The sequence below is a fragment of the Pristiophorus japonicus genome, unplaced genomic scaffold (assembly GCF_044704955.1).
Source record: "Pristiophorus japonicus isolate sPriJap1 unplaced genomic scaffold, sPriJap1.hap1 HAP1_SCAFFOLD_1072, whole genome shotgun sequence".
NCBI lineage: Eukaryota > Metazoa > Chordata > Chondrichthyes > Pristiophoridae > Pristiophorus > Pristiophorus japonicus.
The window spans coordinates 86,390-99,172 of NW_027250726.1; positions in this window are offsets into that span (position 1 = coordinate 86,390).

Genomic DNA, 12,783 nt, shown 5'->3' on the forward strand with positions numbered 1-12,783 from the left:
GCCCCTTGATTATCCACTATTGAGATGTTTTTAGTGTCTTCTACTGTGAAGACCAGTACAAAATATTTGTTCAACGTCTCTGTCATTTCCCTGTTCCCCATTATTAATTCCCCAGTCTCATCCTCCAGGGCATCAACATTTACTTTAACCACTCTTTTCCTTATGTACCTGTAGAAACTCTTACTATCTGTTTTTATATTTTATGCTAGTTTACTTTCATAATTTATCTTCCCTCTCGTTATCATTTTTGTAGTCGTTCTTTACTGGCTTTTAAAAGTTTTCCAATCCTCTGGCCTCCCATTAGTCTTGGCCACATTGTATGCTCTTGTTTTCAATTTGATACCATCCCTTATTTCCTTAGTTAGCCACGGATGGTTATTCCTTCTCTCACAGTCTTTCCTTCTCACTGGGATATATTTTTGTTGCGAGTTATGAAATATCTCCTTAAGTGTCTGCCACTGCTCATCAACCGTCCCATACTTTAATCTATTTTCCCAGTCCACTTTAGCCAACTCTGCCCTCATACCTTTGTCGTCTCCTTTGTTTAAGGTTCGGACCCTGGTTTGAGAACCAACTTTCTTCCCCTCCAACTGAATTTGAAATTCAACCATGTTACGGTTACTCATTCCTAGAGGATCCTTTACGAGGAGATCATTTATTAATCCTGTCTCATTACACAGGACCAGATCTAAGATAGCCTGCCCCCTGATTGGTTCCACAATGTACTGTTCAAGGAAACTATCCCGGATACACTCTATGAACTCTTCCTCAAGGCTACCCTGGCCAATTTGCTTTCTCCAATCAATATGAAGGTTAGAATCGCCCATGATTATTGCCGTTCTTTATTACGAGCCTCCATTATTTCTTGACTTATACTCCATCTAACAGTGTAGCTACTGTTAGGGGGCCTAGAGACTATGCCCACTAGTGACTTTTCTCCCTTATTATTCCTTATCTCCACCCAAACTGATTCAAGTTCTTCTGAGCCAATATCGTTTCTCATTAACGCACTGATCTCATCCTTTATTTAGAGAGCTACAGCAACTCAATTTCCTTTCGGTCTATCCTACCAAATACTCCTCAATTGTCTTCTCCCTGTGGCTGAAGAGCTCCTCCCAGATTAACATCAGTAGAGATACAGTCAGTAACACAGGGCGCTGGGGGAGAGGGGTTACTGAGTGACAGTGTGAGGGAGCTGGATAAACATCAGTACAGATACAGTCAGTGACACAGGGCGCTGGGGGAGATGGGATACTGAGTGACAGTGTGAGGGAGCTGGATTAACATCAGTAGAGATACAGTCAGTAATACAGGGCGCTGGGGGAGAGGGGTTACTGAGTGACAGTGTGAGGGAGCTGGATTAACATCAGTAGAAATACAGTCAGTGACACAGGGCGCTGGGGGAGAGGGGCTACTGAGTGACAGTGTAAGGGAGCTGGATTAACATCAGTAGAGATACAGTCAGTGACACAGGGCGCTGGGGGAGAGGGGTTACTGAGTGACAGTGTGAGGGAGCTGGATTAACATCAGTAGAGATACAGTCAGTGACACAGGGCGCTGGGGGAGAGGGGTTACTGAGTGACAGTGTGAGGGAACTGGATTAACATTATTAGAGATACAGTCAGTAACACAGGGTGCTGGGGGAGAGGGGTTACTAAGTGACAGTGTGAGGGACCTTGATTAACATCAGTAGAGATACAGTCAGTAACACAGGGCACTGGGGGAGAGGGGTTACTGAGTGATCGTGAGTGAGCTGGATTAACATTAGTACAGAGACAGTCAGTGACACAGGGTGCTGGGGGAGAGGGGTTACTGAGTGACAGTGTGAGGGAGCTGGATTAGCATCAAAACAGTTACAGTCAGTAACACAGAGCGCTAGGGGAGAGGGGTTACTGAGTGACAGTGTGAGGGAGCTGGATTAACATCAGTCGAGATACAGTCAGTAACACAGGGCGCTGGGGGAGAGGGGTTCCTGAGTGACAGTGTGAGGGAGCTGGATTAACATCAGTACAGATACAGTCAGTGACACAGGGTGCTGGGGGAGAGGGGTTACTGAGTGACAATGTGAGGGAGCTGGATTAACATCAGTACAGATACAGTCAGTAACACAGGGCACTGGGGGAGAGGGGTTCCTGAGTGACAGTGTGAGGGAACTGGATTAACATTATTAGAGATACAGTCAGTAACACAGGGCGTTGGGGAGAGGGGTTACTGAGTGACAGTGTGAGGGAGCTGGATTAACATCAGTAGAGATACAGTCAGTGACACAGGGTGCTGGGGGAGAGGGGTTACTGAGTGACAGTGTGAGGGAGCTGGATTAACATCAATACAGTTAGAGTCAGTAACACAGGGTGCTGGGGGAGAGGGGTTACTGAGTGATAGTGAGTGAGCTGGATTAACATCAGTACAGATACAGTCAGTGACACAGGGTGCTGGGGGAGAGGGGTCACTGAGTGACAGTGTGAGGGAGCTGGATTAACATCAGTACAGATACAGTCAGTGACACAGGGTGCTGGGGGAGAGGGGTTACTGAATGACAGTGTGAGGGAGCTGGATTAACATCAAAACAGTTACAGTCAGTAACACAGGGCGCTAGGGGAGAGGGGTTACTGAGTGACCGTGTGAGTGAGCTGGATTAACATCAGTACAGATACAGTCAGTAACACAGGGCGCTAGGGGAGAGGGGTTACTGAGTGACCGTGTGAGTGAGCTGGATTAACATCAGTCGAGATACAGTCAGTAACACAGGGCGCTGGGGGAGAGAGGTTACTGAGTGACAGTGTGAGGGAGCTGGATTAACATCAGTAGAGATACAGTCAGTAACACAGGGCGCTGGGGGAGAGGGGTTCCTGAGTGACAGTGTGAGGGAGCTGGATTAACATCAGTACAGATACAGTCAGTGACACAGGGTGCTGGGGGAGAGGGGTTACTGAGTGACAATGTGAGGGAACTGGATTAACATCAGTAGAGATACAATCAGTAACACAGGGCACTGAGGGAGAGGGGTTACTAAGTGACAGTGTGAGGGAGCTGGATTAACATCAGTAGAGATACAGTCAGTGACACAGATCGCTGGGGGAGAGGGGTTACTGAGTGACAGTGTGAGGGAACTGGATTAACATTATTAGAGATACAGTCAGTAACACAGGGCGCTGGGGGAGAGGGGTTACTAAGTGACAGTGTGAGGGACCTTGATTAACATCAGTAGAGATACAGTCAGTGACACAGATCGCTGGGGGAGAGGGGTTACTGAGTGACAGTGTGAGGGAACTGGATTAACATTATTAGAGATACAGTCAGTAACACAGGGCGCTGGGGGAGAGGGGTTACTAAGTGACAGTGTGAGGGACCTTGATTAACATCAGTACAGATACAGTCAGTGACACAGGGTGCTGGGGGAGAGGGGTTACTGAGTGACAGTGTGAGGGAGCTGGATTAGCACCAAAACAGTTACAGTCAGTAACACAGTGCGCTAGGGGAGAGGGGTTACTGAGTGACCGTGTGAGTGAGCTGGATTAACATCAGTCGAGATACAGTCAGTAACACAGGGCGCTGGGGGAGAGAGGTTACTGAGTGACAGTGTGAGGGAGCTGGATTAACATCAGTAGAGATACAGTCAGTAACACAGGGCGCTGCGGGAGAGGGGTTCCTGAGTGACAGTGTGAGGGAGCTGGATTAACATCAGTACAGATACAGTCAGTGACACAGGGTGCTGGGGGAGAGGGGTTACTGAGTGACAGTGTGAGGGAGCTGGATTAACATCAGTACAGATACAGTCAGTAACACAGGGCACTGGGGGAGAGGGGTTCCTGAGTGACAGTGTGAGGGAACTGGATTAACATTATTAGAGATACAGTCAGTAACACAGGGCGCTGGGGGAGAGGGGTTACTGAGTGACAGTGTGAGGGAGCTGGATTAACATCAGTACAGATAGTCAGTAACACAGGGCGCTGGGGGAGAGGGGTTATTGAATGACTGTGAGGGAACTGGATTAACATCATTAGAGATACAGTCAGTAACACAGGGTGCTGGGGGAAGAGGGTTTACTGAGTGACAGTGTGAGGGAGCTGGATTAACATCAGTAGAGTTACAGTCAGTGACACAGGGCGCTGGGGGAGAGAGATTACTGAGTGACAGTGTGAGGGAGCTGGATTAACATCAGTAGAGATACAGTCAGTAACACAGGGCGCTGGGGGAGAGGGGTTCCTGAGTGACAGTGTGAGAGAGCTGGATGAACATCAGTACAGATAGTCAGTAACACAGGGCGCTGGGGGAGAGGGGTTATTGAATGACTGTGTGAGGGAACTGGATTAACATCATTAGAGATACAGTCAGTAACACAGGGCGCTGGGGGAAAGGTGTTACTGAGTGACAGTGTGAGGGAGCTGGATTAACATCAGTAGAGATACAGTCAGTGACACAGGGCGCTGCGGGAGAGGGGTTACTGAGTGACAGTGTGAGGGAGCTGGATTAATATCAGTTCAGATACAATCAGTGACACAGGGCGCTGGGGGAGAGGGGTTACTGAGTGACAGTGTGAGGGAGCTGGATTAACATCAATACAGTTAGAGTCAGTAACACAGGGTGCTGGGGGAGAGGGGTTACTGAGTGATAGTGTGTGAGCTGGATTAACATCAGTACAGATACAGTCAGTGACACAGGGTGCTGGGGGAGAGGGGTTACTGAGTGACAGTGTGAGGGAGCTGGATTAACATCAAAACAGTTACAGTCAGTAACACAGGGCGCTCGGGGAGAGGGGTTACTGAGTGACCGTGTGAGTGAGCTGGATTAACATCAGTCGAGATACAGTCAGTAACACAGGGCGCTGGGGGAGAGAGGTTACTGAGTGACAGTGTGAGGGAGCTGGATTAACTTCAGTAGCGATACAGTCAGTAACACAGGGCGCTGGGGGAGAGGGGTTACTGACTGACAATGTGAGGGAGCTGGATTAACATCAGTACCGATACAGTCAGTAACACAGGGCACTGGGGGAGTGGGGTTCCTGAGTGACAGTGTGAGGGAGCTGGATTAACATCAGTACAGATACAGTCAGTAACACAGGGCGCTGGGGGAGAGGGGTTACTGAGTGACAGTGTGAGGGATCTGGATTAACATCAGTACAGATACAGTCAGTGACACAGGGCGCTGGGGGAGAGGGGTTACTGAGTGACAGTGTGAGGGACCTTGATTAACATCAGTAGAGATACAGTCAGTAACACAGGGCGCTGGGGGAGAGGGGTTCCTGAGTGACAGTGTGAGGGAGCTGCATTAACATCAGTACAGATACAGTCAGTGACACAGGGTGTTGGGGGAGAGGGGTTACTGAGTGACAATGTGAGGGAACTGGATTAACATCAGTAGAGATACAGTCAGTAACACAGGGCACTGAGGGAGAGGGGTTACTGAGTGACAGTGTGAGGGAGCTGGATTAACATCAGTAGAGATACAGTCAGTGACACAGATCGCTGGGGGAGAGGGGTTACTGAGTGACAGTGTGAGGGAGCTGGATTAAATCAAAACAGTTATAGTCAGTAACACAGGGCGCTGGGGGAGAGGGGTTACTGAGTGACCGTGTGAGTGAGATGGATTAACATCAGTAGAGATACGGTCAGTAACACAGGGTGCTGGGGGAGAGGGGTTACTGAGTGACAGTGTGAGGGAGCTGGATTAACATCAGTAGAGATACAGTCAGTAACACAGGGGGCTGGGGGAGAGGGGTTACTGAGTGACAGTGTGAGGGAGCTGGATTAACATCAGTAGAGATACAGTCAGTAACACAGGGCGATGGGGGAGAGGGGTTATTGAATGACTGTGTGAGGGAACTGGATTAACATCATTAGAGATACAGTCAGTAACACAGGGCGCTGTGGCAGAGGGGTTCCTGAGTGACAGTGGAGGGAGCTGGATTAACATCAGTACAGATACGGTCAGTGACACAGGGTGCTGGGGGAGAGGGGTTACTGAGTGACAGTGTGAGGGAGCTGGATTAACATCAGTGGAGATACAGTCAATAACACAGGGCACTGGGGGAGAGGGGTTCTTGAGTGACAGTGTGAGGGAGCTGGATTAACATCAGTGCAGATACAGTCAGTAACACAGGGCGCTGGGGGAGAGGGGTTACTGAGTGACAGTGTGAGGGAGCTGGATTAACATCAGTACAGATACAGTCAGTGACACAGGGCGCTGGGGGAGAGGGGTTACTGAGTGACAGTGTGAGGGACCTTGATTAACATCAGTAGAGATACAGTCAGTAACACAGGGCGCTGGGGGAGAGGGGTTACTGAGTGATAGTGAGTGAGCTGGATTAACATCAGTATCGATACAGTCAGTGACACAGATCGCTGGGGGAGAGGGGTTACTGAGTGACAGTGTGAGGGAGCCGGATTAACATCAATACAGATAGTCAGTAAGACAGGGTGCTGGGGGAGGGGGGTTACTGAGTGACAGTGTGAGGGAGCTGGATTAACATCAGTACAGATACAGTCAGTAACACAGGGCACTGGGGGAGAGGGGTTACTGAGTGACAGTGTGAGGGAGCTGGATTAACTTCAGTACAGATACAGTCAGTAACACAGGGCACTGGGGGAGAGGGGTTACTGAGTGACAGTGTGAGGGAGCTGGATTAACATCAGTACAGATACAGTCAGTTACACAGGGCGCTGGGGGAGAGGGGTTACTGAGTGACAGTGTGAGGGAGCTGGATTAACATCAGTACAGATACAGTCAGTGACACAGGGCGCTGGGGGAGAGGGGTTACTGAGTGACAGTGTGAGGGAGCTGGATTAACATCAGTACAGATACAGTCAGTAACACAGGGCACTGGGGGAGAGGGGTTACTGAGTGATAGTGTGAGGGAGCTGGATTAACATCAGTACAGATACAGTCAGTAACACAGGGCACTGGGGGAGAGGGGTTACTGAGTGACAGTGTGAGGGAGCTGCATTAACATCAGTACAGATACAGTCAGTAACACAGGGCACTGGGGGAGAGGGGTTACTGAGTGACAGTGTGAGGGAGCTGGATTAACATCCGTCAGTAACACGGGTTGAGGGACGCATTGGGTTTGAAGCCAGGCACCCCGTTCCCCATGAAGGGAGGCGGGATTACCACAAAGTGCCTGATCAATCCTGGCTCACGGGCCAAGGCAACTCGACTGCGTGGTCTGACCTATCTTGGCGCACAAGGCTCAGCCTAGGTTGACCACTTGACCAATCACAACACTCGCCAGCCATCACCTTGAGCTAACTTGCCATGGGGAGGCAACTGGCGATAATGTAACCGAACGGGTCCCCATTCCGGACGGTGTCTCTCAACATTTTAAAAGCTGTTCGCTATTACACTGAGAACTATTTTTGGAAGTATATTGTGAAGTGTATTGTCTATCTCTTCATGTAATAAAGGACTCGGCTCAACTTCAGAGAGTGTTATCCGCATTTGGTTAGCAAGCACTGGTTCCCCTTTCCTCCCCCAGGGACTTGTGTGGAAAAACGAAAAACTCCCAATCCTCTCTCTCTCTGGTAGGCAGTCCCTCAGAGTCGAGGAAGACTTGCTTCCACACTAAAAATCAGTTCTCAGGTAACTGAACAGTCCAATACGGGAGCCACAGTCCCTGTCACAGGTGGGACAGACGGTGGTTGAGGGAAGGGGAGGGTGGGACTGGTTTGCCGCACGCTCCTTCCGCTGCCTGCGCTTGGTTTCTGCACGCTCTCGGCGACGAGACTCGAGGTGCTCAGCGCCCCTCCCGGATGCACTTCCTCCACTTAGGGCGGACTGGTCTTTGGGCCCAGGGACTCCCAGGTGTCGGTGGGGATGTTGCACTTTATCAGGGAGGCTTTGAGGGTGGTCCCTGTAACGTTTCCTCTGCCCACCTTGGGCTCGTTTGCCGTGAAGGAGTTCCGAGTGGAGCGCTTGCTTTGGGAGTCTCGTGTCGGGGACATGCGGACAATGTGGGCCCTGCCCAGCGGAGCTGGTCGAGTGTGGTCAGTGCTTCGATGCTGGGGATGTTGGGCCTGGTCGAGGACGCTAACGTTGGTGCGTCTGTCCTCCCAGGGGATTTGCAGGATCTTGCGGAGACAGCGTTGGTGGTATTTCTCCAGTGATTTGACCCATCTAGGCGATCAAAACTAGTCCAGGAGATCACTCTGGCCATTAAATTCCCTGCAGAACCTACCGTTCTGTAAGAGTTCATCGCTACCGCAGTCAGAAACAAATCCAGCTTTTGCTTAAAGGAATTCAGTGAGTCTCCATCCACCACATGAAACCGCTTGTTCCAGAAGTCTACTGTTCTCTGGCGAGAGAGCCACCTCTTGGCATCTAACCCAGATCTAGCCTTATACAACTTCAATTTGTGTCCCCTAGTCCTGCCGAATGTATTTAATTGAGGAAAAGAGTGTTCGAAGACCAGGCCCTCAAACCTACCATCAAGCTTATGGTCTACAGGGCTGTAGTGATACCCGCCCTCCTGTATGGCTCAGAGACATGGAGCATGTACAGTAGACACGTCAAGTCGCTGGAGAAATACCACCAACGATCTTGCAAATCCCCCGGGAGGACAGACGCACCAACGTTAGCGTCCTCGACCAGACCAACATCCCCAGCATTGAAGCACTGACCACACTCGACCAGCTCCGCTGGGCAGGGCCACATTGTCCACATGCCCCGACACGAGACTCCCAAAGCAAGCGCTCTACTCGGAACTCCTTCACGGCAAACGAGCCAAAGGCGGGCAGAGGAAATGTTACAAAGGACACCCTCAAAGCCTCCCCGATAAAGTGCAACATCCCCACCGACACCTGGGAGTCCCTGGCCAAAGACCAGTCCACCCTAAGTGGAGGAAGTGCATCCGGGAGGGCGCTGAGCACCTCGAGTCTCGTCGCCGAGAGCGTGCAGAAACCAAGCGCAGGCAGCGGAAGGAGCGTGCAGCAAACCAGTCCCACCCTCCCCTTCCCTCAACCACTGTCTGTCCCACCTGTGACAGGGACTGTGGTTCCCGTATTGGACTGTTCAGCCACCTAAGGATTCATGTTAAGAGTGGAAACAAGCCTTCCTCGATTCCAAGGGACTGCCTGTGATGATGATGATGATGATGCACTGCAGCAACTCGCCAAGGCTTCTTCGGCAGCACCTCCCAAACCCGCGACCTCTACCGCCTAGAAGGACAAGCGCAGCAGGCGCATGGGAACACCACCCCCTCCACGTTCCCCTCCCAGTCACACACCATCCCGACTTGGAAATATATCGGCCGTTCCTTCATCGTCACTGGGTCACAATCCCAGTAATGCCAACTCTCCCGTCTTGTAACAAGACAAAATCTTTAAAAAATCAAGAGATTTGGTAATATATAAATTACGAGTTGCTAATTTTTTCCAAACATAACCAATATGGATTGACAATTGATTTATAAACTTCGGAAGTGGCTTATTTAATCTCTAACTGGTTTCAGCCTTCAGCTTTCAGGAGGATGCTAAGAGGCTGCAGGGTGACTTGGGCAGGTTAGGTGAGTGGGCAAATACATGGCAGATGCAGTATAATGTGGATAAATGTGAGGTTATCCACTTCGGTGGTAACAACAGGAAGGCAGAATATTATCTGGATGGTGACAGATTAGGAAAAGGGAAGGTGCGACGAGATCTGGGTGTCATGGTACATCAGTCATTGAAAGTTGGCATGCAGGTACAGCAGGCGGTGAAGAAGGCAAATGGTATGTTGGCCTTCATAGCGAGGGGATTTGAGTACAGGGGCAGGGAGGTCTTACTGCAGTTGTACAGGACCTTGGTAAGGCCACACCTGGAATATTTTGTGCAGTTTTGGTCTCCTGATCTGAGGAAGGACGTTCTTGCTATTGAGGGAGTGCAGCGAAGGTTCACCAGACTGATTCCCGGGATGGCGGGACTGACATATGAAGAAAGACTGGATCGACTGGGCTTGTAATCAATGGAATTTAGAAGAATGAGAGGGGATCTCATAGAAACATATAAAATTCTGACGGGATTGGACAGGTTAGATGCAGGAAGAATGTTCCCGATGTTGGGGAAGTCCAGAACCAGGGGTCACAGTCTAAGGATAAGGGGTAAGCCATTTAGGACCGAGATGAGGAGAAACTTCTTCACTCAAGGAGAATTGTGAACCTGTGGAATTCTCTACCACAGAAAGTTGTTGAGGCCATTTTGTTAGGTATATTCAAAAGGGAGTTAGATGTGGCCCTCAGGGCTAAAGGGATCAAGGGGTATGGAGAGAAAGCAGGAAAGGGGTACTGAGGTGAATAATCAGCCATGATCATATTGAATGGTGGTGCAGGCTCGAAGGGCCGAATGGCCTGCTCCTGCACCTACTTTCTATGTTTCACCTCACCCTGTTTAGCCGCTCCTCTTGATCTCGTGCTTCCCAATCAATGAGTAAATCCTCTCACCCACCAGCTCGCCTCTCGCCTTCTCCTCCGTTCCCTCCCCTCCCCCACGCGTGTTAAAGGATGCGTCCCCCTGCCAGTCACCATTGGCTCAAACAGCTGCCTCCTTATAGGATGAAACGTAAGCCGCGTGTCCCGGTAGCAGCCAATCCGGGATGGGCATCACCCTGACCTGCGAACGCCGTGCACCGATTGGCCGAGAAGTCCCGCGGAGTGGCGAAAACTGCCCATGTCAGCCGACCGATCACGGCACAGCAACGAAAATTTTTTATCGTGCGGTTACGAGGGATGCTTCATTTTGCTTCGAAATAACGTCTTTCGCGATAAATTCATAAGAGCTGGCACGCCGGAAATCGAGGGACTCCCTCCCTAACAGCACTGTGATAGCACCTTCACCACACGGACTGCAGCGGGTCAAGAAGGCGGCTCACCACCACCTTCTCAAGGGGCAGTTAGGGATGGGCAATAAATGCTGGTCTTGCCATTGACGCCCAAACAGAACCATACAGTCTTATGGTACAGAAGGAGGCCATTTGGTTCATCGTGTCCGCGCCGGCCGACCAAGAGCTCTCCAATCTAATCCCAATTTCCAGCTCTTGGTCTGTAGCCCTGTAGGTTCATCATCATCATAGGCAGTCCCTCGGAATCGAGGAAGGCTTGTTTCCACTCTTAACATGAGTCCTCATGTGGCTGAACAGTCCAATACGGGAACTACAGTCCCTGTCACAGGTGGGACAGACAGTGGTTGAGGGAAGGGGAGGGTGGGACTGGTTTGCCGCACGCTCCTTCCGCTGCCTGCGCTTGGTTTCTGCACGCTCTCGGCGACGAGACTCGAGGTGCTCAGCGCCCTCCCGGATGCACTTCCTCCACTTAGGGCGGACTGGTCTTTGGCCAGGGACTCCCAGGTGTCGGTGGGGATGTTGCACTTTATCAGGGAGGCTTTGAGGGTGGTCCCTTGTAACGTTTCCTCTGCCCACCTTTGGCTCGTTTGCCGTGAAGGAGTTCCGAGTAGAGCGCTCGCTTTGGGAGTCTCGTGTCTGGGGGGACATGCGGACAATGTGGCCCTGCCCAGCGGAGCTGGTCGAGTGTGGTCAGTGCTTCGATGCTGGGGATGTTGGCCTGGTCGAGGGCGCTAACGTTGGTGCGTCTGTCCTCCCAGGGCATTTGTAGGATCTCGTGGAGACATCGTTGGTGGTATTTCTCCAGCGACTTGAGGTGTCTACTGTACATGGTCCATGTCTCTGAGCCATGCAGGAGGTTACGGCACTTCGAGTGCACATCCAAGGCACATCACCACCTCCTCGTTCCCTTCCAAGTCAGACATCAGCCCGACTTGGCATTATATCGGCCGTTCCTTCATTGTCGCTGGGTCAAAATCCTGGAACTCCCTCCCTAACAGCACTGTGGGAGCACCTTCACCACACGGACTGCAGCGGTTCAAGAGTCATAGAAATTTATAGCCATTCCGGCCCATCGTGTCCTCGCCGGCCGACCAAGAGCTACCCAGCCTAATCCCACTTTCCCGCTCTGGGTCCGTAGCCCTGTAGGTTACGGCACTTCAAGCTGCACATCCAAATGTGGTGAGGGTTTCTGCCTCTACCGCCCTTTCAGGCCGTGAGTTCCACCCCAGACCCCCACCACCCTCTGGGTGAAGACATTTCCCCTCAAATCCCCTCTAAACCTCCCGCCCCAATTACTTTCAATCTCTGCCCCCTGGTTGTTGTCCCCTCTGCCAAGGGAAACAGGTCCGTCCTATCCACTCTATCCAGGCCCCTCATCATTTTATACCCTTTCCTTCAACAACTGTCTGTTCCACCCGTGACAGAGACTGTAATTCCCGCATTGGACTGTACAGTCATCTAAGAACTCACTTTTAGAGTGGAAGCAAGTCTTCCTCGAGTCCCAGGGACTGCCTGTGATGAATTTCATGCACCTCAATTAAATGTCCCCTCAGCCGCCTCTGTTGCAAAGAAAAAGCCTATCCAATCTTTCCTCATCGCTAACATCCTGGCAACATCTTCGTAAATCTCCTCAGTACCCTCTGTTGTGATCAATCACATCGTTCCTGTAATGTGGTGACCAGAACTGCACGCAGTACTCCAGCTGTGGCCTGATACAAGTTCAAGCACAACCTCCCTGCTCCTGTATTCTCGGCCTCGGCTAATAAAGGCAAACATTCCGTATGCTGAGAATTAACTAATAAAACAAATCGCAGCGTCTATCCATGTGGATATTTCAGTTGTTTGGTTTGGAGATTGTGGTTGGACGGAGATGGATTGTGAGGGGTCCCTCAGATCTGTGGGCAACCAAAAACGAACTGCACGCAACACAACAATTTGACATGTGGCTGCACAGACTGCCCATTGATGAATCTTGCA